Here is a 22,826-nt window from a genome sequence, read left to right as displayed (position 1 = left end):
GTATTATTACCTTGTAGATGCTATGGATCTGACTCTGATAGGTGTTAACACTCTACAATGCTTTAAGTGCAAATACTCTGGTTGAAGTGATTTGTGGACAGCTAAGAATATGTACAAAACATTCCTCCAAATTATTTTGAATGAAGGAAGCTGGAATAACACACCATGTTTCTGTCCACAAAATAGACAATACATATCTGGATCATATTTCATACAATGAATAGAAAAACAACAACCCACAAATCAATTGCTTATTCTCATTCATTTTGAATGTGTGTGTAAAAAACTAGTTAATGGACATGAAAAGTTTATGAGAACAAAGCTACAATTCTTTACCCAATTACACATCTCACTGAAATACAGCGCCTGCTTACTCTAGAGTAGTTCCATTGAATTCAGTGGTACTGTACAATATGAAAATTTACAGGTTTTGGTGGTTTTATCGGTTGCCCTCCAAAGCATGATTTTGCAGTATTAAAGGACAGTTATGTTAGCAGGGTGCGGATCTTATGTTTTCTGAAATAATCAAATCTCATGCAGTGATTTATAATCTAAGTTTTAAGAGTTCATAGCTTAAAAATTCATTTGCTCAGTTCAAAGAAATTCCAAGTGAAATTCCACCAGATTTTCTGCTACACTGGAAGGAGCAAAGCTGGTCTTTCAGTAACCCTTGCTTATATATCAACTACAGTCAACAGGTCTTGATTTAATCATGGGGGGAAAAATGCTTCCTAGTAGATAGAGGACAGACCTTGAGAATTTCCTGCATTCTCAAACACCTTACACGGAGTCAGTGATGACATCAATCGTGACTGTTGCTGTTGCTGTTGACAATCAGGGCCCTCTCTGCATTACTCAACTGAAGGCAGCTTTCCTGAAAAAAGTGAACAGCAGGGGGCACTTTTTGCCAAACTGGTAGGGTGCCTTTATGCCCCGCCCCCCACCATCCTCTCTGCTTTCTTCCTTCATGCCACCACAACCCCTTGACCTACATATTTTTAAATACATGTTTCTGATTCCAAAACATCTGTGGCATATTGCTTCTAGAATACAGTCTCTAAACTGTTTGGTAGCAAGTGTTGTGGTACCTTAGCGTGCACCAAAACAGTGCCATTTCTTGGGCACATCAGCACAAGAAATGGCAGAAGCAACCCCGATTCTTGAAAGTAGAATCCGTGGGCTGGCTACTTGACTTAATATTGTCTCTGTTACTATTATGACTAATTATGCATATAGGCATATGTAGAGAGGTATTATCAATGGCTGCCCCACAATGGTGGACAGTCTTTCTCTAGATTAGGGGTTCCCAAGCTTGGGCTCCCAGATGTTATTGGCCTACAACTCCCATCATCCTTCAGCCATTGTGGCTGGGATGATGGGCGTTGCCATACAACAATATCTGGGGACCCAAGTTTGGGAACCCCTATCCTAGATGTCCACCAGATCCTAAGCCTATATACTCCCCAGAAGCACTTTAGACTCAAATTCAAATGTCACCATTGAGTTGCCACCTAAAAAACCCTGTTTCTTTCTGTTGAGGCTGCACATTGCAGTTGTAATATATACAAGCCCCGGCTACTTGGATCACCTGGATGACAGTCTGTTCTGTTGCTCGTGCTTGTGGTCCCACTCTTGCATACATTACAGCTATAATACTGTATGAAACCCCAGCCAAAAAGAAGTGAGTTTTTATTCCCACTTCCCCATGTTAATATATGAAATATACCTTCACACTAAATTGTTTTTAATTGGCCAGATTGAAGTAGGTTGGTGGCCATTTTAATTTCTGTATCCTATTATTTTAATTATGTATTCTGTTGTTCCTAACCCCAAGCACCTTATAAAATTTGAGATTAGTAAATACATAATTAGTATTGATGATAATATACTTCTGTGTTTTCAAAACATATGGCAATTAATTGGTTAAGGGGCACAAGTATCCCATAGCACAGAGAATGACTCTTCTAATTTCACACTTGACTAGCTTAAAGTAGTTAAACTTGACAGATCAATATTTTGTCCATTCATTGCTAGCAGGAAGCCATAAAGAGACCTTGATGTTTTTGTTTTATTTTTAAGAGGGGGTTATTTCTTTAGATGATAAATATGGAATAGAATTAACACCCTCTGTTCCACTGACATTCTCTGCAGAAAATAAAATAATATCCCTATAAGCTTTTAATTAAATATTTCAGTCAGATAACCTAAACCTCAAAAACCATATATCCTATTTTAATTTTTTTTAAATGCTGGTTGTGATCATTGCTCAGAATTAAAATCCCAAATAAAATATGGGGAGGAGGTAGGTAAAGGGAGGTTATATAGTGTTACTTGATAAAAGAAGACAGTAATATTTAAAATGAGGTAAGTGTTGGATCGATTTATGATGTATTTTATCTTCTGGAGAAACCCTAGTTTATCGTGGTGTCATTCAGCTTGAAGCATCAGCTGTATATCTTTCCGCCTCTCACTGTAGTTCTGGGTTGAAAGGCAAAGGTTTGCAAAGATGAGATGTATGGGGCAGATCAAACGTTTGATGTAATTTTGACTTGGTCATCCCCATATATTTCCTCACTAACACCTTCTGTTGGCAAACATCAGTATAGATTAGTTACAGTTATGCTAATCAGTCATCCTGTTTAATTAAAACTTAAAATTGAAAATTCTAAACAGATTGCATATAGAATAATGCTAAATGCCAATAATAATAGTTGAATGCTCTTGTCATATATCCCCAAAGTCTGAATAGTATTCCTAGGTTTCTTCTTTTCTCTCCAACTTTCTATTTTCTCTACTATCTCGAGCTACCATCATACACACACTTATTAGGAGTAAGCTTTGTTGAACTTTGTGGTTAACTGCTGAGTAAATAAGTTTAGGATTGTACTGTTAAGAGTTTTGTGTGTTTTTTAAAATCTAAAATGGAAAGGTACTCCAAATAATAATAAATTTGCACCATCATGTTTACTTATAATAAATGCTTTTAAGAAAAAGTTAATGCCACCTCTAAATCTAAAAAAAAACTTGACAGTCTGATTGTGGTATATTTTGTGAACCTCTCTATTGCTGTAGATCAGGCCTGCTCAACTTCGGCCCTCCTGCAGATGCTGGCCTACAGCTCCCATAATCCCTGGCTATTGGCCCCTGTGGCTGGGGCTTATGGGAGTTGTACTCCAAAAACAGCTTGGGGGCCTAAGTTGAGCAGGCCTGCTGTAGATCAATGTTCTTGCACACACTTCTAGCATTAGTGGTAATTCCCAACAAGGTCAGCAGGGGCCTATATTAAATAAATGAACTTCATCCCGCCCTTTATTTTTTCTTTTGTGTTTACTCTTTTTTACCTGCCGCCACCACTGCTGCTCCTCCTGCTCCTTCCCTTCCACTCCTTGCCCCTGATGTTTGGTAGTGGGTTCATGCAGCGGAGTGCGTGTAGTGTGTGTTCTGTGATTCCGTTCCATAGAACCTCTTATTGCTATGTGGCCAGCTGTAATGACCTGCCTTGTCTGACTGCCCAGCAGCTGCAAAAAGCACTCTTTTCAGAGGGGTGAGGAGAGCCGGAAAGGAAAGACAGGTACGGAAAGTCAGATGTTGCCAGATTTGGCTTATTTTAAGCCAAATTTTGGGTTACGGCCCATTTGACCCATGAGTATACTCCTTAGGTTGTAGCATCACCAAAGGATGGACGATCAGAGAGCCACAAATATTGCCAGAGGTCTAAACCTGGAAGTCAACGGGATTGGGAGACACATGAAAAAGAGAGGCTATTCCCATGATCAGCTGAAATTGGGCTAGGGGAGCCTAGCCTGATTTCGGATGATCGTGGGAGCCACCGGGCTTGCAGCCGAGCCCAGTTGCCTCCCGGCGGTTAACCAGCCTAAGTAGCTCTCCCCTTAAACCAGGTTTGCGGAGCAAGTGCTCCGCAAACCCGGTTTTTCTGATCGTGAGTAGCCGCGGTGCGGCTACGGGCCACTGCTACTCACAAGTAGGCCCCCAGAGGGGAGGTGAAAAGCCACCTCCCAGCTCTGGGCGTATCTCCAGTATGCCCTGCTCACTTGTGCAGGGCATACTGGAGCTTCCGGGGGCCATGTGCCCCCCAAACTACCCAGCCCCCGCCGGCTCCGTTATGGAGCCAGCAATTGTGTGGGTGGCTGATCCAGCCGCCCAGGGCTCCTGCCCTGCTCGTGTGCAGAGAGAGAGAGAGCTTAGCCCGCTCTCCCCACTTCCCTTCCCAAACCGGGTCTCACTGATTGTGAGACCCGGCTCAGGGTCAGACAAGAACACATGGGTCAAGGTTGCTAACAGTCGGGCTGGTCACTACAGCCGCTGTTTCCAGCACAGACCCAGCTTCTAGGCTGCTCTAAATAGGCAGAGTGCTGAGACCCCCACCCAACTGCAGTTGGGGCTTATCAAGCTAGAGCTGGGACACCTGTCTAGCCTCTCTGACCTCCAGCGTGCCTCCTCCTGAGCCTGTACTCTGGCCAAATGTCACTGTCGGGGATCTGGGGCAGGAACCTTGCCTTCAGTGGCCTTGGAGGCTTCATCAGGAGAAGGGAGGAAAGGAGGCAGAGGGGCCTGCAAGCCTGTCAGCTTTGGTTCTGTTGAGCCAGCCAGATTTTCAGGCTGGTCCCCCTGCTCTGGGGCTTCATTTGTAGAATCCTTCTCCACGGCCCCCATGGGAGTCATCACACCAGCTACAAAATGGAAGGCATGCATGCACCTGGATTAGGCATCAAGACGCATGTGCACTTTGCATTTTGTAGCTGGCTCATGCAGTGCTGAGGGTTTCTATGCTTTCTCTCCTCATTTGACTGAAAAGAGTAGCCATAGAACACCCCCTCACCTCTGTGTGAAATAGCTACCAAGCGTCAGGTGAGGAGCAGTATTGATGAAGAGCAGCAACAGAGAGGAGCAGCAGGGCAGGAAGCAAACACTGGAGGTGGCGGGTAGCAGGGCTGGAAACAAGCAAGCCACAGTGGCAAGCTGTTGGAGTAGGGAGGGGGAGGGACAAGGGGCAGATGACAGGGTCTGTGCACATGGACACCTTTGAAGAGCACTAGCTACGCCCCTGCCAACAGGTGCTTGAAAGCTGACAAATAGGTTTCATGAAGCTTGGGCTAGCTTGCCAAGATTGCCAGCAATGGGTGCTTCAGGTGATGCAAGAAACTAATGTGGTTTTACTTTTCTAACTGAGCCTTGAGCTCAATTTTTGGATGACTAGTGGAGTTTCTGGAATGGAGTTTTAGATCTATCAAAGAAGCAAAACTATTTTAACTTCTTGCAGGTCATATCCATACCCTGAATAGCCATGTAGGCAGCACTGAGGCCCCTGCTGACCTGAATGCTCACTATGCTGTCTAGATCAAAGAGATCTAGACCACATATTTTATGCATCAGCTGATATAATAGCTTGTTGAGGTTTTTGTGACAGCAGCAGCAGCCTGGCAAGGGAGAAAGGCAGAGTGTAAACATGGAAAAAGAGCCAAACGGATGGTCCTAAGGTTTTTAGCATCTTTGGCAGCCCTGGCTCGGATATGTGACCACCACGTATATGGGCCAGGGCTGTCCAGGATGCTGAAAGTGGGCCCACTTGATTAAAAAGTGAGAATTATAATATATTAGATGATCAATATTCTGGGGTTCTTTTCCTGCTGTGTTATTAAATTCACCTTGGATTTGTTTTTGTTTGTAGGAATTTTTTGCTGTACATAGGAAGCTGTCTTATACCAATCAGACCACTGGTCCAATGCTCAGTTTTGTCTACATTGACCGGCTCTATATTGAGTGACTCTCCAAAATTATGGGCAGGGGATTCTCTCAGCTCTACCTAAAGATGCCAGGGAGTGAACCTGGGACCTTTTGCGTACAAGCATGAAAGTGATTACATGGTCTCCCATCTGAATTCAAACCAAGGTGGACCATGCTTAGAAAAAGGGACAATTCATACTTGCTATCATAAAATCCACTCTCCTGGGTATAGGCCCATTTGCTACTGCAACAGGGCCTGGGTAGGGGAGGCTGCAGGGTGAGGGAAGAGAAAGCATAAGCACCACCTCCTGGCTTTGCATTTGGGAGATCTCAGTTGAGGCCTCCTAAGGCCTACAACAGGAGATGGAAATGAACCCTATAAAAGCCTGCTTCCCAAAGAGGCTGGGCATGAGATGGAGCAGGCCAGAGAAGTGAGAATCTTGGGATCAGAGTGTCTCTGACTGGAATGGGCCTTGGTAGTCCTCTCTCTCTTTCAGAAAGTAGCACTTAGCTGATGGCTTGGGCCTGTGGCTACACCTTGCAGTTGTGCAATGATGCAGGTCAATGATGCAGGACAGAGTGAGGATGTCCCTTAGAGTCCTTTGCCTTCTGCACTATAAAACCTCACCAAAGTGGTTTCTCCAGTCTCCTCTTATGCCAGGCTAACCAAAGCTAGTTTTGTCTTCCTTTGCCATGCCAAGTAACATCAAGCAGGTAACTGTGTTCTGGCAGAAAGGACAAGGAGTCTTTTGGCACCTTAAAAACCTTTATTTTACTATAAGTTTTTGTGGGCTAGAGCCCACATTTGTCCACATCTGTTGCATCTAATGAAATGGACTTTAGTCCACGCAAGCTTATGCTGCAATTACTATGTTAGTTTTTAAGGTGCCACAATACTTTTTGTTGTTTTAAGTACTTGAGTGGCAGAATTATTTGATAAGGAAGAGGCTGGTTTAATCTAGAGATTGGTGAGTTGGGCTGGATTGCTAGGTTTTATAACTGCTTCCCTTGTAAAAAAAACACACACACAAAAAAAACAACAATCTCATGTGGATTTAACTAAGACTTTATTCCAGAAACAACTTCATTTTCTCCTTCTTCTTTCCCTCCCTCCCTTTTCTTTCTGACTGCACCCCACCCCCTCCTCTCTCTCTCTCTCTGTCTCTCTCTCTTTCTCTCTTTCTAGGATCCCACTGGGAAAAACTTCTGAACAACAAAACACAACAGATTACTTGAGTGAATACAACACTAGGTTATTAATGTGTTTGAGGAGAAAGGAAATATGTAGGGAACCTTGCTGGCTATCGGGTTATATGGCATAAGTAGATGTCCAACACAGCAATTAAAAATATTTTTTTGACTAGTTTCTCATTACTACTTCAAGTCATTTGAGGAACATATTCAAACAAGGATGGGAAACTTAACAACAATCATTTTCAATGATTTCAGTAGAAATGAACTTTTCTGAAATGGAAAATCCTCTAATGTCATTTTTGTTTACTATATCAGAAGTAAAGTTTTTAAAGTTGTTGCCAAGGAGTCATTGGCTGAAGCATCTCTAAAGCAGTGCTGGTTAGCCAGTGCTTTGAAAATGATGCCTTTCCTGTAGCCTTATGACTAAAATAATACCCAGTGGCTCCAGTCAGAAGCCTGGTTAATACATCTGTCCAGAACACATAATTACTCGGTCATAACATTTCCCCGGCCACCAGCCAACAAACCAATCAGCATTTTTCTCAAACTCATGAGAATTTTTGCTGTGTCAAGCTGTTTGATCTTTAGGTAGTTAAAAAAAAAAGAGGGATGCCACACTGGAAGATTTTAATTTAACATGCATTCTCATGGGAATTACAGTTGAAAAGAAAAACAGGTTTTTAGTGACAACAATAAAGCTGAAATTTTCATTTGGTTTTGGAAAATTAACATATAAAGCAACCCCTTTGTTGCAATTTTGTGACTAGGCCTAGAAATTTACAACCAGATTCAAGACAGGTTAAGTAGAGCTGAGTTAAGCTCATCCAATGAAATTCATTTAAAAGTAACTATAATTTTGTGAGCTGAGAAATTTATAGCTGTTTTGCCATTATAGATTTAATCTTGGATTCAGGACCATGAAAGATAAAACAATGTAAGAATTTGTCATTTGGCATCTCAAGGGAGAGAGAGGTATGAAGGCTGATGGCTGTGTTGCCTGGTAAGAGACTTACTTCAGAATATCAATTTGTATTCTATCATATTTTATTCAACCATTTTATTCTAGTGCTTCAGCCTGAGGTTTCCCACCGCAATGCATAATAGCCTTGGCCTAGTCATCTACCTAGTCATTCTGAATGCATAGGTTCCAACTATCCATTTGTTTGTTTGTTTGTTTGTTTGTTTGTTTGTTTGTTTGTTTGTTTGTTTAAACCAAGGGCAGGCCTTATTTTCTGGATTCTGTCACTATTTACCTCTTTGGGATGCCTTGTTCAATTTTTTTTTACCACCTGAGTTGCTGGAGTTGTCATTCTTCAGGAATCAGCTCCTTCCTCAGAATTTCTAAAAAATAAATCTCTAAGTGGGTGGTTGGTAGTGATGTGTCTCTTGTGCACCTGCATATAAATGCATACACAACACTAAGCAGGGATGTCGCAAGGTTGGCGTGGGACCTGGGGCAAAAAGTGAAGATGTGCCCCTGCCCTCCATTCTTCAGAGATGCACGAGGGGGAAAGCAAAGAGCAAACTGTCACCCAACCAGTGGGTCCACCTCCCTCAGGGGCCCAGGGACATTTGTCCCTCCTTTCGTTGAATTACAGCTAAGCCCCTCACACTAAGGGACGAAGCAGAAAACACCGCATCAAACAGGTGGAACCTAGTCTTTAGCAATAGTTGATGGGGTGCTTGGGAAGTAATCCTTGGTATGAGAATGGGTTGTTACAAGTGTATCCTTGTTTTCATCTGTGAGGTGTTGGTGGGTGTGTGAGTGTTCTCGATACTCATGAATCCCTGCTTTTCACAATAAAATGTTTCATAAATTTGACTCATTGTCACCTCTCAGGAAGTCCCATGCCCGCCCAGGCTGCTGCATTTGGACACAGGTTCTACGACAATATGGAACACGCCACAAGAATGCCTACACTAATTTAGGCATCCTGTTTACAAATAGGGGTGTGCATGAACAGTTTGGCGCTGAACCGCTTTGCCTCAAACCGGTTTGGAGGTTTGATCACAGACTGAACTGGTTTGGGAGGACTGGTTTGGCATGGAATAGGCAAATGAGGGGCGGTGAGAGAGATAGTTAGAAAGGTCTTCTTACTGCCCAGCATGGCTGCTGGCACCGCCCCCTGCCCCCCACCGGTGCAGCCCATATCTGAAGCGTGTGTGATCCGTGTGGGCAGCTTAGTAAAAGAGGGAGGATTGTGCACACTTCAGATATGGGCTGTGCTGGGGTGGAGGGAGAGGCGGTGCTGGCAGATGTGCTGAGTGGTAAGAAGACCTTTTTAACTACTTCTCTCACCATTGTCCACACAGCTGCCCCTTCATATGAGCCAGGGCCCCCACCTCTTTAAGTGTAAAGGAGAATCCTACCCAGATTCCCCTTTACAAGTATTAGCCGCTGAACCTCCAAACCAGTTCAGGCAAACAGAATGGACCATTTCAGGCACATGGACTGGACTAGTTGGTTCAGTCAAATCGGTTTGGCAGCATGCAGTTCAGCTCAAATTAGATTCAGGTTCAAGCCAAACCACATTTTTTAGTTCATGCACACCCCTATCTACAAATGCCTGTCTGTGTGTGTGTGTGTGTGTGTGTGTGTGTGTGTGTGTGTGTACCAGTAGCTAATCAGTAGAACCCCTGCGAACTGAGCAGAGGCACCTTTTCCAGTGATGATTCTCTTATTCTCTTCAATTTAGTAGGTGGAGAGCAACTGTCCTATCCATTCCTAGCACAGCATCCCTCCAGGGATTATTGATGTTGCCTATCTTTTGTTTCTTTTTAGACAGAGCACCCCTTTAGGGGGACCACCTTATTTGTTTATTTTTCTATGCAAACCATTTTGCAAACTTTTGTTGAAAAGCAGTAGCAAGAGTATCAGTAATTTAATAATAAATTTCTCTGCGTGTGTGTGCGTGCATTTTAAAGCATTACTTAATTTGCAGGAGCAGTAATATGCTGGAAGGACCAGATAGACATACTATAAATAAATCAATACAAACTGTTAAAGAGAGAGGGGGTACTGTTGAAGTGGAAAGGATTGCATCCCAAAGTGCTCCAGAAGCCCTGTCACGGCACATCATTTACCTCTACCACACTCGTCACGGTTATGGCAGCTTTTATCAGAAGAGGCAAATGCAGCAGCACTGATGGCAGCCATTTCTGTAAGTGGTGTGTCAGATATCCCATCCTGTAGATCATGGAAACGTCCACCATCATGGTTATGGCATTTTCCTCTTCCGAAGAATGCTGCCATATCTGTGAAGAGTATGGTGGGTGAGTGTGAGTGATATGGCTGGGAGGGACTTTTGGAGCGTTTTGGGACACGTGTACACATGCACACTGTCTTTGTAAATAACATCTGAATAGGGTGAATACTGGAGGAGCAGTCAGCTGCGAAAGGCCTTATGTGATGTGAGTGTATAAAAGAAGACTTAAAGGATATGTATGAATTGGGTTCCCAACTCTGAGTGAAGCTATTCGTGAAGAATTTTTCCTGCCCAAATGTCCCCCCGCCCCCGCATTTTATTTTACAATATCAAATCATTAAAATTTCTGTGATTGCTTTCAATAGTCACCTGGAGAATTATATCAGTTCCTGGAGACGCCAGGCCAGCCCTGGAGGGTTGGCAACACTAGTATGAGAAGATCTCCTGCCACCTTAGGGGTTTTTGGCGATCAAAAGGCAGATATAAATGTGTATCCAAAAAAGGGCCTAGAAATAAAAAGAAAAGAAAAGAAAAGAAAAAGGGCCTAGAAGTAAAAAAAATATTTTGAGGGGCAACCAGTCTGCAAACTAGGACGCAAGAAAACACATGAAGCTCAGAGCAAAACTACATTACAAACATAAACTGTTCTAGTACATATTTCCTTCCCCTCATGTAACCTGGAATCAGTAGTTCTGTGCGAGGAGCTAGGAATGTCCAATAGAAAATCTGCAGCACATTCATGAAATCATGCATAAAAATTCCCAGGATTATTTGGAGGAAGCCATAATTTGGTATTAACAGATATGAATTTGGAGTGTAGATGTATGCATTTCAGAATGTTCTTCAGCTGAGTCACTTGCTCTTAAACACGTTTATTCCTTTTTGTTTTCAATGGAATTTTACCAATGACATTTATTACATTTTAGTTAAACTGTTATTTATTTATTATTCATAATTTCTTATTCATAATTTAATCATAAATGATCTAGAAGCAGGGGTAAGCAGCGAGGTGGCCAAATATACAGATGATACCAAACTCTTTGGGGTAGTGAAATCCAAAACAGATTGTGAGGAGCTCCAAAAGGACCTCTCCAAACTGGGGGAGTGGGCGACAAAGTGGCAAATGCGGTTCAATGTTGGCTAGTGTAAAGTGATGCACATTGGGATGAAAACCCCCAATTTCAAGTATACGCTGATGGGATCTGAGCTGTTGGTGACTGACCAGGAGAGGGATCTTGGGGTCGTGGTGGACAGCTCGTTGAAAGTGTCAACTCAATGTGTGGCAGCTGTAAAAAAGGCCAATTCCATGCTAGGGATCATTAGGAAGGGGATTGAAAATAAAACTGCTAATATTATAATGCCCTTATACAAAACTATGGTGTGGCCACACTTGGAGTACTGTGGACAGTTCTGGTCACCATATCTAGAAAAGGATATTGTAGAATGGGAAAGGTGCAGAAGAGGGCAACCAAGTTGATCAGGGGCCTAGACCACCTTCCTTATGAGGCAAGGCTACAACATCTAGGGCTTTTTAGTTTAGAAAAAAGATGACTGCGGGGAGACATGATAGAGTGAATAGAGAAAAATTCTTCTCCATCTCTCATAACACTAGAACCAGGGGTCATCCCATGAAATTGATTGCCAGGAAATCTAGGACCAACAAACGGAAGTACTTTTTCACACAGTGCATAATCGGCTTGTGGAATTCTCTGCCACAAGATGTGGTAACAGCCAAGAAGCTGGATGTCTTTAAGAGGGGTTTGGATGACTTCATGGAGGAGAGGTCTATCATTGGCTACTAGTTAGAGGGCTAGAGGCCACCTCCAGCTTCAAAGGCAGGATGTCTCTGAGTACCAGTTGCATGGAAGTAATAGCAGGAGAGAGGGCATGCACTCAACTCCTGCTGTAGGCTTCCAGCACCATCCGGTGGGCCACTGTGTGAAACAGGATGCTGGACTAGATGGGCCTTGGGCCTGATCCAGCAGGGCTGTTCTTATGTTCTTATGTCTGAGGCTTTAATTGATGAACTAATTGTTCTAGAAGAGTGGGTGGCTCTGACAAATGGTTTAGCAATTGCAATGTATGTACCATTTGGAAATCTACTCTAGCTTCTTGAAATATTTTTATTCAGACCTTTAAAATATAAAAATTAAATTAAATTTATAATATACCAAGCAGATGTGCCTGAGTGTATGAAATTTACATTCTTTACCATTGTAGTGGAACAGCTAACGAAGAACAAGCCAAGAAATGATATCATTCGTAGACAATGACTAATCTGAAACACTGGAAGAGCAAAGCTAATATGACTAGTGTTGTGTGATCTTAAATGAAAGGTCCAAAAAAGAGGGCAAAGTTACATAGGGGCAGAGTTAACCCCATGCTTTGTACTAAAATACTAGAACATGTTGTGTGGAGAATCACTTCCCATTCTCTGGTGAGTAAATGACATGGCTTGGCCCACTTACGTTTCTTACACAGATGTTACTTTTTCTCCCTTTATCACGCCCTTCCTCCAAGGAACTCAGGGTGGTGTACATTGGGTTTTAAAATTTTGGTCTCATAACAATGTTATGAGCTAGGTTTCTGCTTATTACACTATATCACATGTTGTGCTGATATTTGGTGTGACTAGTATAACCAGTCATAAAAAATAACCTTCCCAGTTACATGGGCTTTTCTTACACTCTTACAGGTGCTTTTCTTTGTCTGCACTGGCTCTTTAGGTGAAAGTTGTGACAAATAATATAATGAGCACTAATTTAAGTGGACCAACCAGCCAAACTAACCCGAACAACATGACCAGAGGCATCAGAGGGAGAGAGAAAACCAAGTTGGCCCCTAGCACATTAAAACTAACATGAAGAAATAACCTTCTTGGCCTCCATGAAGAGTAACTGGCTGAGTCCACGATAAATGCCTCTTAATGGTGCAGACTGCGTGTAGGACACTACCTATTTACTCCCAACTACCACTTTGTAAGATAGGAACTGGTTTTATAGGGTCCCAGTTGAGGAGGGGTTGATAAACCCTTCCTGTATTCTACCAAAGAAAACCACAGGGCTCTGTGGGTGCCAGGAGTTGAAATCGACTTGACAGCACACTTTACCTTTACCTTAGGTCTCTCCTTGTACATTAAATCTCCTAAGGTCACAGGCATGGCCCAGATTTCATGAGATTTTTGGATGATTTGCAGCTCCGATGCTTCTTTCCCTCCTCAATCTAGTATAAATCCCCTGTTTCCCGTAGGCATTATCACAAGGGAATGGGAACCCTGTACACAAGTAAAAAACATCTGTTTATTAATGTAACTACAACACAAAAAGTAATACAATCTCTATCTCTATCTTTAATTTCAAGGTTTTCTATTTTTTAAATATTTGTTAGATGAAATATTGAAATTATTAATCCAAGATCTACACATCCATTCATATCTGAGGACATCTGTTATTCAAAATAGTGAAGAAAAATAATATATTAAGTCTGTGTTGAAATGCACCTATGGACAAATTTGGACCATAAGCTTATGAATGAGCTATGTATTTTGGATGAACTTTGAACACTGTTTTTGATACTCCATATATTCATCCTTTCATGTGGGAAATCTGCTGAACCACAGGGAATATACATTAAGTTCTTTACAATCTAGGCATCTGGTTGCTCTACATATTATTGCTTCCTTAGTATAACAAGGAAAGTAATGAAAAATGATATAAGGAATATGGATGAAACAGAACCTCTGGAGCTAGGAAATTAAGCATAAATCGAGGAAAGCTCAAATGTTCACTACTCATTTAGGGACTGCTCCAACTCCCATTAACATCATTGGGGGAAATCCTCTGTAGATTTAGTGGAAGTAGCATTGTGACAATATAGAAACATGCAGGGAAATTGCACATAGTGAACCACTGCATGTGTTAGTAAGCTTTGGTTTTCCCAGACACGGAAATCTGTGCACTTCTGGGCTTGTTAGAAAAATAACTTAGGCTAGCTAAACATAATCCCTCAACAGATGATGAATGGAATTGATGCCGGACTCTCAAGCAGGCAAATGAAGCAACTTCCTTAGAAGCTCCATAAGAGCCAAGATTGCTTTGAGTCCACAGAATCCTCTGAGCAGTTGACGTGTGCAGCAGCTGATCTGTGGGGAGGAAGTTAGTGGGTGTTTATATGGTGGTCCCCTAATACATCATTCCATTATCTTCTACACTCATGGTTAGTCTGGGTTGCTTCAATGTCAGTGAGAAGACGACATGATCTTGATATGGCCAACGTAAGTTGTTTTACAGATGCTTCCACTACTACACTTTCCTACTTGTATCTGGAAAAGAGCTGCAGTTAAAAAAATGGTTGTAAATGTACATTTTTGTAATGCATCAGATGCAAGACCAAAATACCCTGTAAGCCTGGCATTTGTGTGTCATGTACCTGAGGCTTGTATCCAATCCTTTCCTCAGGCACTCACCACTTTTTATTTTACATCTTCTGGACATATTTGACATATTTTATTTAACATATTTTTATACCACCCAAAACGTACATCTCTAACGCCATAGGCAGGGGTGAAATAATTTTGGAAGTAGCATCCACCGTTGCATTCTGATGCAGCTTGCGTTGGGCTGATCCAGTGTCAAGTCTCAGCAGGGGTCAGGTTCCAGTAGGGCCAGCCCTAGGTTTTTTGGTGCCTAGGTGACATTTGGCTTTAGTGCCCCCACCCCAGCTGAGAAGTGTGGAGCCCTGGATTTAACTTGAGCTGTGCAGGCTGCTCGTTTGGCAGGATGGGGAAGAGTTCAGGACAGCAGAGAGAACAACAGCTTGCTTACCTGTAACTATGGTTCTTCAAGTGGTCTTCTGTGCATTCCCACTTGGGTATGCGCCTGCGCAGAGCCATGGCCTTGGAACATTCCAGAGCTTGTCATTCAAAGAAAAAGGAGCAGGAAAATGATTGGCTAAGTACCCTCCTTACATTAGTCTAGGAGTCCACTGGAGCCAAGGATTTTTTCCCTTCTTCTTCTTTCACATAGGCTGCTGCAGGGAGGCAAGTGTGAATACACAGAAGACCACTCAAAGAACCATGGTTAGAGGTAAGCAACCTCTTCTTCCTCGTGGTCTCTGTGCATCACACTTGCGATAGTAGCAAGCTAGGCTTACCTCATCAGAGAGGGCAGCCCTAATTGCAGACCATATGCAGCACCTCAGAGCCTAATGCAACCTGTGCCTGAGACTTGACATCAAGGGCGTAGTTTCTAACAAACCTGTGACCAAGTCACTGCCCTCTAGACGTTCTGCAGAGGAACTCCGCTCCAAAAAGCTGTAGAAGCTGCTACTCTCCTGGTTGAATGGGCCCATAAGGGCAAGGTAGGGGTTTCTTAACCAGCTGGTAAGAAAGAGCGATAGCTTCCTTTATCCAGGCTGAAATTCTTTGAGTTGAGACTGGAAGACCCTTAGAGGGGCCAAAGTAACTAATGAATAACGAAATGGATTGCCAAAGCTGTTCTGTCCTATCCATATAAAAAGACAAAGCTCGCCTTACATCTAGAGAGTGATACGATCTGTCCATGTCTATTGCAGGATTTGGGTAAAACACTGGCAAGCATATGTCCTAGGAAAGGTGGAATTCGGAGACAACCTTAGGAAGAAAGTTGATGTCTGGGTGCAGTACCACTCTAGCCCTATGAAAAAACAGGTATGGGGAGTCACATCTCAGTGCTTTTATTTTGCTAACCCTCCTTGCTGAGGTGACTAGAAAGGCTGTTTTGATGGTAGGTAAATTAAGATTGCATGAAGCCATAGGTCCAAAGGGGTGCTTTATTAGGCAGGACAGGACCAACTGCAAATCCCAAGAGGATAACAATTTTGGAGCTACTGCAAAACATTAACCACACCCTTTAAAACTTCATAACTGTTGGGTCACAAAACAACCCTGTAACTGTATGCTTTGCTGAAATAGCTGCCAAATGAATACGAATTGAAAAATGAGCAAGACCAGTCTTCTTCAAGGTTAACAGATATTCTAGCACTACTGGTATGGGGGCATCTTGCGGAGATATGCCTTTGCTGGAGGCGTAAATCGCAAATTGCTAAATCGCAAATTGCTTCCACTTCAGGCCGTAGGTTTTCTGGGTGGAAGGCTTCTTAGAGGCAGTAAGAATTCTCTTTACATCCTCACTGAGTTCACGGAACTCTCTATCCGTCAAGTGGAGAAAGTCCGGAACGGGGTGCAACTTCGTTCCCCGGTCCTCCATGAGAAGTCGAAATGACAGAGGAAGATGCAGATAAGTCTGCCTGGATAGATGTAGAAGGGCAGTGATTAGGGCTGCCGTGGCCACCAAGGGGTTACCAGCAGGACTCATGCATTGTCCTGCTTTATCTTCTGGATTACCTTTGTGATCACCAGAATCGGTGGAAAGGCATAGAGCAGCTGATAACTCCAACTCCTGAGAAAGGCATCACCCAAGGACCTGTGGTCCTTGCTCGCTCTGCTGCAGAATCAGGCACACTTCATGTTGAACTGTATTGAAAATAAGGCCAATGCAGGCATGCCCCATCTGCGGAACACTTTCTGTAATGGCCTCAGGTCTAATGACCATTCATGAGACAGGCAATCTGTCTGCTTAGGGCATCTAAGCATTCATTTCTCCTTCTATGTAAACCGCAACCAGCCATATGTTCTTCTGAATGAACCAACTCCACAATTAGAGGGCTAGGCATGACACATAGTGAGAGCCTGTGCCTCCCTGTCTGTTGATGTAGGAATGCGCGGTCGTGTTATCTGTCAAGATCAGTACTGGGGATCCCTGGATCCAATGACGGAAGGATTTTAATGCCCGAAAAATGGCTATCAACTCCAGGTAGTTTATGTGCCTGTGTTATTCTGCACAAGACCATCTCCCTGCCACCATCAGGTTCTTGAAATGCACCCCCCCAGCCTTTTGTGGACGCATCTGTGGTTATTGTCAGGGTTGGAGATGGTCGATGAAAGGAACTCCCTTTTATCAGGCTGGCACAGTCCACCTACCAGAGGGTAGATGCCTGTATCCTTGTGGGAACTTAAAGCCTCCTGTTGTGATGCTGGCAATGGGGCTTGAAACAACTCAGGAACCATGCCTGAAGTGGCCTCAGGCTGTATCAAGCTAGAGGGAGCACCGCCGTCGTGGAGGCCATAAGCCCCCAAAAGCACTGGATTAAGCTAGCAGTATGCACCTTCCATTCCCAGAAACAGCATACTGCTTTCTGAATGGTCAGAATGCAGTGTTTCACGAGGAATGCCTTTTCTTGGTGGGAGTCTAGGAGTGTGCCTAAGAATTCTATGGCCTGAGTTGGCTTTAGCTTTGATTTTTTGTGATTGATGCATAGGCCTAGCAAATTTAGTATGAATGTGATCCTTATATGATCCAAGAAGTGGTGTCAGAATGGGGGAAATGTGTAAAGCTGAAGCCAAACCAAAAGGCAGGATGGTGTATTGGTAAGATTGGCCAGCTACATGGAATCTCAAGAACTTTTTGTGGTGGGTGACAATAGAGGTGGAAATACGCATCTTTGTGATTGATAGTTGCGAACCAAACCCCCTTCCTGAGAGAAGGATCATGATGGATGGAATCATCACCATTCAAAACTTCTTGTGGCGAATGAAGCAATTCACACCTCTCAGGTCTAAGACTGGCTGTAGGCCACCATCTAGCTTCAGGATGGTGAAGTATCTTGAAAAGATGCCATCCTGAGCTGTTTGATGAACCCTCTCTATTGCACCTTTCTGGAGGAGAGATTTTATTTCCTCCAATAGGTATGAGGATGGTGGTATAGTTCTTATACCGGAATTTGGGGGCAAGGTTTGAAATTCTATTTTGTAGCCATTTCGAATTATTCCTGAACCCACGCATCTGAGGTGATGGATGCCCATGTGTGGTAGTATTGATCCAGTTTATAGATTGTAGCATCATTGTCTCTTTCTGTAGCATGGCTTAGATTTAGCTGAAGAGCTTGGCTTTGACGCTGAGTAAGGTAACTGCTTTCGTTGCTGGTAACAGTACTGATGCTGATGAAAGGAATTGCCCAAATCATATGATGAAGGCGATTGTCTAGGTTGGTGCTGTTTAGGCCAGAACCTTCTCCTGTTTCCAGAGGTAGAAGAAGAGGAGTAGGATAAGCCCATAGAGCAAGCTGTGGTTCAAAGCTTTTGCACCCTTTCAAGGGTGTCATCTGTCTTTTGTCCAAACAGAGTTTCTCAATCAAAGGGCAAATCCTCTATCCATGCCCTAGCCTCTTATGTTAGTGACAATGAGCGTAGCCAGGCATGCTTCCTTAGAGAGATTGCTGCGACCATGAAGTGTGATCCACAGTCTGCCGCATGGCAGGCAGAGTGTAGTTGTTGTTTTGCCACATGGAAACCCTCCTGTAGAAGGGTTTGAGCTGCAACTTCCTGGTCCTGAGGGAGACCCCCTAGGAGAGGGGCTAGTATTTTTAGGATGAAGTGTTGGTATCTGGCCCAACATGCCAGATTAAGAGGCTGCTCTTCAGAGGAGGCTCACCGAGGAATAGGTTCACTTGCTTATTGCATCCAACTCTTTGCTTTCTCTGTCCACAGATGCTGACGAAGATCTTTGATGGGACTTTGACTGTGCAGTCTCCACCACCACCACATTAGGTATGGGATGTTTAGTGAGATACTGTGAGTCCTTTTGCTGCACCTTATACATGCTCTCAAGTTTCTTTGAAGTTGTTGGTATAGAGGCCTGCTTCTCCCTAGCTGCCTTCACTACCTGAGTGAATGTAGGAACCAGAGGCAGAGCTATTGATCCCTGAGGGCCAGACTGCATTAGTCCAAAATTTGGGTCCTCTAGAGGGGTTGACTGTTGCTGTATTTCAAGCCCTAGGGAGGAAGCCATGCAAAGGAGATGCTTGGTGTACAGCTTGAATTCCTCTGTTGGGGTCTCCAACATATAGGCCCTCCCCACCTTCATCTCGAGCTGTGTTTCCCCATCGGGACCCTGGGTATTTCCAGGTCTGATGGAATGACAGGAAAGCCATTCATGCTTCCTTTTGTCGTGTTGGCTGAGTAGGTGCTGGCAGACACAGAGGGGGAGGAGACATTTTCCTCTGTGGACTTTATTTGCGGGGGCTGTCTTTTTAATGTGCCTGTCTCTTCGGGGATCTCGAGGCAGATCTAGAACGTGAGCAAGAACAGCAACAATGGTGGTGACAGCCTTGTTTGTTCCTATGGGCATGGTAGGCTGGATAGCTCAAGGAGCAACAGCATGGATCTGGAGCATAACATTCAAAATAATAGTCTTTATAGTGCGAATGTGGCCCATAATATTCATCATAATTCCATGACTCCTGGGAGGAGCGTGATCTGTGCACATCAGGGGAGTAGAATCTGCGCTTTCCACGATGCCAGTAATGGTGCTCATACATGTGTCGAGGAGACCCTGGAGATTCTGGGGTTCTGCTGTCAGCACTTGCCTCATAGTCATCAGATTGGGACTCAGGATCTAAGAAGGATCTGTAAAGCTGTACACTCTCTTCTGAGACAGAGAAACGCTCTGGGGAAGGCAACTGTGGATGTTTTCCCAAGGAACACAGGACAGGGGTGTTAAAAAGCTTTTCTTTTTCTTTCTCTTTTTTTGGGTTGCTCTCCCTGTGTGTCCTCTGCAACTGGCGGTGCACGGGAACACTTCTTTGCCTTGGCCTTTGTGTTTCTTGCCTGCCCCATGTCCTCCAAGGGATGTGCCCAATCAGGCTTCTTGTTTGCCTTTTTTTGCACTGTTCTTTTAAGGTGATCAGACAGGGTTAGAGGTGGCTCCCTTCTTAGCCAGAGGAGTAGAGACTGGGCTGCCTGTTAGGTTCAAGGGAGCAGGAGCTGGTGGAAACTATGGCAACGGAGTAACAGGGGACAGTGTCAATGGCAGCTCCGGCTGCAACAATGGATCAGGTAACATCGGGACTGACAGCAGCGGTGTTTGCTGTGGGGGTGGAGGCAGCCCAGGCTTCGGTCCCACTGGTGGCACCTCTAGCGCATTTTGAGTGGGAGGCTCTGCGGAAGGAGGTTGAATGTCCAAGCCTTTCTGCATTCTCTGTGCTTTTGCTCCTGGGCGCTTTCCAGATTAGACCCTAAAAAAGGGTCAGGACGTATCTCTGAAGTGTGCTTCCACACTTCCTTTGCTGTGACACTGCAGTCCCTACACTGACAGCCGGGTGCCGTTCATTTTTCCAATGCCTTGTTTCCAATTTAATCACTGCGATATAGTGCTATGATGTCGTATATCCAGCGTAACGAAGTTGTTGCTTTGGGGGGGGTTGTCAGTTTTTGCAAGACTGCTCCCCCTGCTGTTTACATTTCGAATGTGATTTGCCTGAATGGAAGCATTTTGCTGCTGTTGAGCAGCTTATCTGGAAAGCGCCCTTGTGAAATGTTTTGCTCTGTAATGGAGACTAATAGCAGAGCAGCTGCAGATGTGTTTTGCTCCTTAATGGAGACTAGTGAGGGTGCAGTGTTCGCAGCTGAGGTGCTGGCTTGAAGTGCCCTTTCTCACAGAAGTGCTGTGAGACAGGACACCCTATTTTGGCAGGCCTATCTTGTGAAGCTTAGACAGACCCTGCAGGAGAATGTGTTTCTCTGAAGCAGAGTAAGCACTTGGAGTGTCTATCAGAAGATGGGATTTTTGAGTGGCAGTCAGCATACCGCTTAAAGTGTGTTCGTGGCCATAAGGCACCCACAGCCTATCAAGGCTGGGGCGGGAAGCTGGGGTCCAAATAAAATTAATGCACAAACTAATGTTTGTTATTGAATTGCATTTTAATTGAATTTATTTTGCTTACTGTGAGCTGAAAGATGGCATACAAATTTAAAACTGAATCAGTTCCAAATAAGCAGGATTAGAGGACTCAGAAACAGTTGTGTAGTCAAAACAGTTGTACGCTATGTTCCATCTTAAAAGACTGAAGAACAAATGCCAATGGACATTTAACAGAGCACTTTTCTTGGTTACAGCTGGGTAAGGGTAGAGGTCCATGCAAAATATACTGATGCACACATCTCAGAGACAGGAACAGGAAGAAGAATAACAGAAAGCCCAAACAACAACAGAGCAAAGGAAGGATACAAGAAGGAAATGCCTTTCCCTTCATTAAAGCTCCTTGTTACAGTGCCCCCTCTGGCTTTGTAGTAGATTACATGCAAACTATACAATATATTCTAAGCAGCAGCTGTTACATATTGATAAATAAATAAATAAATAAATAATAAAAATATTTCAAGTTTATTATTAAAAATAAATAAATAATAAAGGAATCAAGATTCAGCAACCAGGGGGCCAGAAATTAAGGCATGTAGTCGCAGCATAGCAATGGTCACAATCCAAGGTAAGCAGCAGGATGAGAGTAAGTACTTAAGTTAGGGGTATAGCAAGGTTGGACTGGGACATGGGACAAAAAGCAAAAATGGTCCCCTGCCCCTTTGCCTTCTTCTTTAAAGAGCCATGAGGGGAAGAGCAAAGAACAAGCTGTCACCCAGCCAGTAGGCCCTGCTCCCTCAGAGGCCCAGGGACATTTGTCCTCCACATCCCTTGTCCAGTTATAGCTACGCCTCTGGGTTAGGCTGTGTCCTCACAGCTGTTGCTCAGTTTGAGGAGCAAGCTCAGTTTCCGGGCCTGGTTTCAATTCAAAGTCCTGGTTTTAACCTCTAATCCCTAAATGGCTTGGGTTACCTGAAAAAGTGTCTTGCCCCATATGTCCTGACTCAAACCGCAAGATCTTCTTCAGAGGCTCTGCTCCATGTGCCCCTGCCAAATGAAGTGAGGCAGGTGGCTAATACAGAGAAGGCCTTTTCAGTGGTTGCACCCCATTTATGGATAAGCCTCCCCCAGTAAGGTTCACCTGGCTTCATCACTTTATTCTTTTTGTGGTGAGGCAAAGACCTTTTTGTTCACCCAGGCCTTTTAAATTCTGATTTTCAGATCTGATCTGATTTTTAACTAATTTTAAAATGAGTTTTTAAGCTGCTTTGTATTGTATTTTGTATTTTCTTTTTACCTTTTTTTGTCTGTTATGATTTAATATTTTATGTGTTTTTATTTTATGTTTGTTGTGAGTCGCCCAGAGAACAATTTGATATGGGGTGGCTAACAAATAGAGTGTATTATTATTATTATTATTATTATTATTATTAACATATCAGACAGTATACAATATTATTATTTCTTTGTTACACAGTCAGACAGGTGTTATTGACTGGTTTGTTTTATCCAGACATCGAGTACTTCCCAAGGACCTGGGATGGTTGAATTTTATTATCAATATTGTTATTATTATAGATATTATCACAAAATATCTGTTCCCAATAAAGTTGCTTTTTGTAATTGGCTGACGGTGATTTCTGTGGCCCCTATGGTGTTGAGGTGCTCTTCAAGGTGTTTTGGAATTGCACCTAGGGTGCCAATTGCTACTGGGATTATTTTGGGCTTCTTCTGCCACAGCCTTTCCATTTCAGTTTGTAGATCTTTGTATTTTGCTGTTGCTGTTTTGTTGTTGCTGCTGTTTTGTTGTTGTTGTTGTGCTGTGTTGTTGTTGTTGTGTTGTTGTTGTTATTGTTATTATCCTTTAAGGCTCAGGATTTATACAGCCTGGTAGGCAGGGATTAGCCCTCTAGCATTGCAGTTTAGACAACACCTTTACTGCATTGAG

The 22,826-nt window shown here is 43.4% G+C and overlaps 1 long non-coding RNA gene across 2 annotated transcripts; it reads left to right on the top strand.

The window, feature by feature from the left end:
• Nucleotides 1-3,191: 3,191 nt before the first annotated feature.
• LOC128326375 (uncharacterized) lies at nucleotides 3,192-21,475 on the top strand. Of its 2 annotated transcripts, none has more exons than XR_008308011.1 (5): nucleotides 3,192-3,265; nucleotides 7,835-7,939; nucleotides 15,717-15,831; nucleotides 18,730-18,789; nucleotides 21,136-21,475. It is a non-coding gene; the product is annotated as an uncharacterized LOC128326375 (long non-coding RNA). The 2 variants fall into 2 exon arrangements; XR_008308010.1 differs by having other exon boundaries at nucleotides 3,202-3,571.
• Nucleotides 21,476-22,826: the final 1,351 nt, after the last annotated feature.

Source organism: Hemicordylus capensis, chromosome 5 (assembly GCF_027244095.1).
Source record: "Hemicordylus capensis ecotype Gifberg chromosome 5, rHemCap1.1.pri, whole genome shotgun sequence".
Taxonomy (NCBI): Eukaryota; Metazoa; Chordata; class Lepidosauria; order Squamata; family Cordylidae; genus Hemicordylus; species Hemicordylus capensis.
Note: the sequence above shows the minus strand (reverse complement) of the source record. Positions and strands in the feature narration are given on the sequence as shown.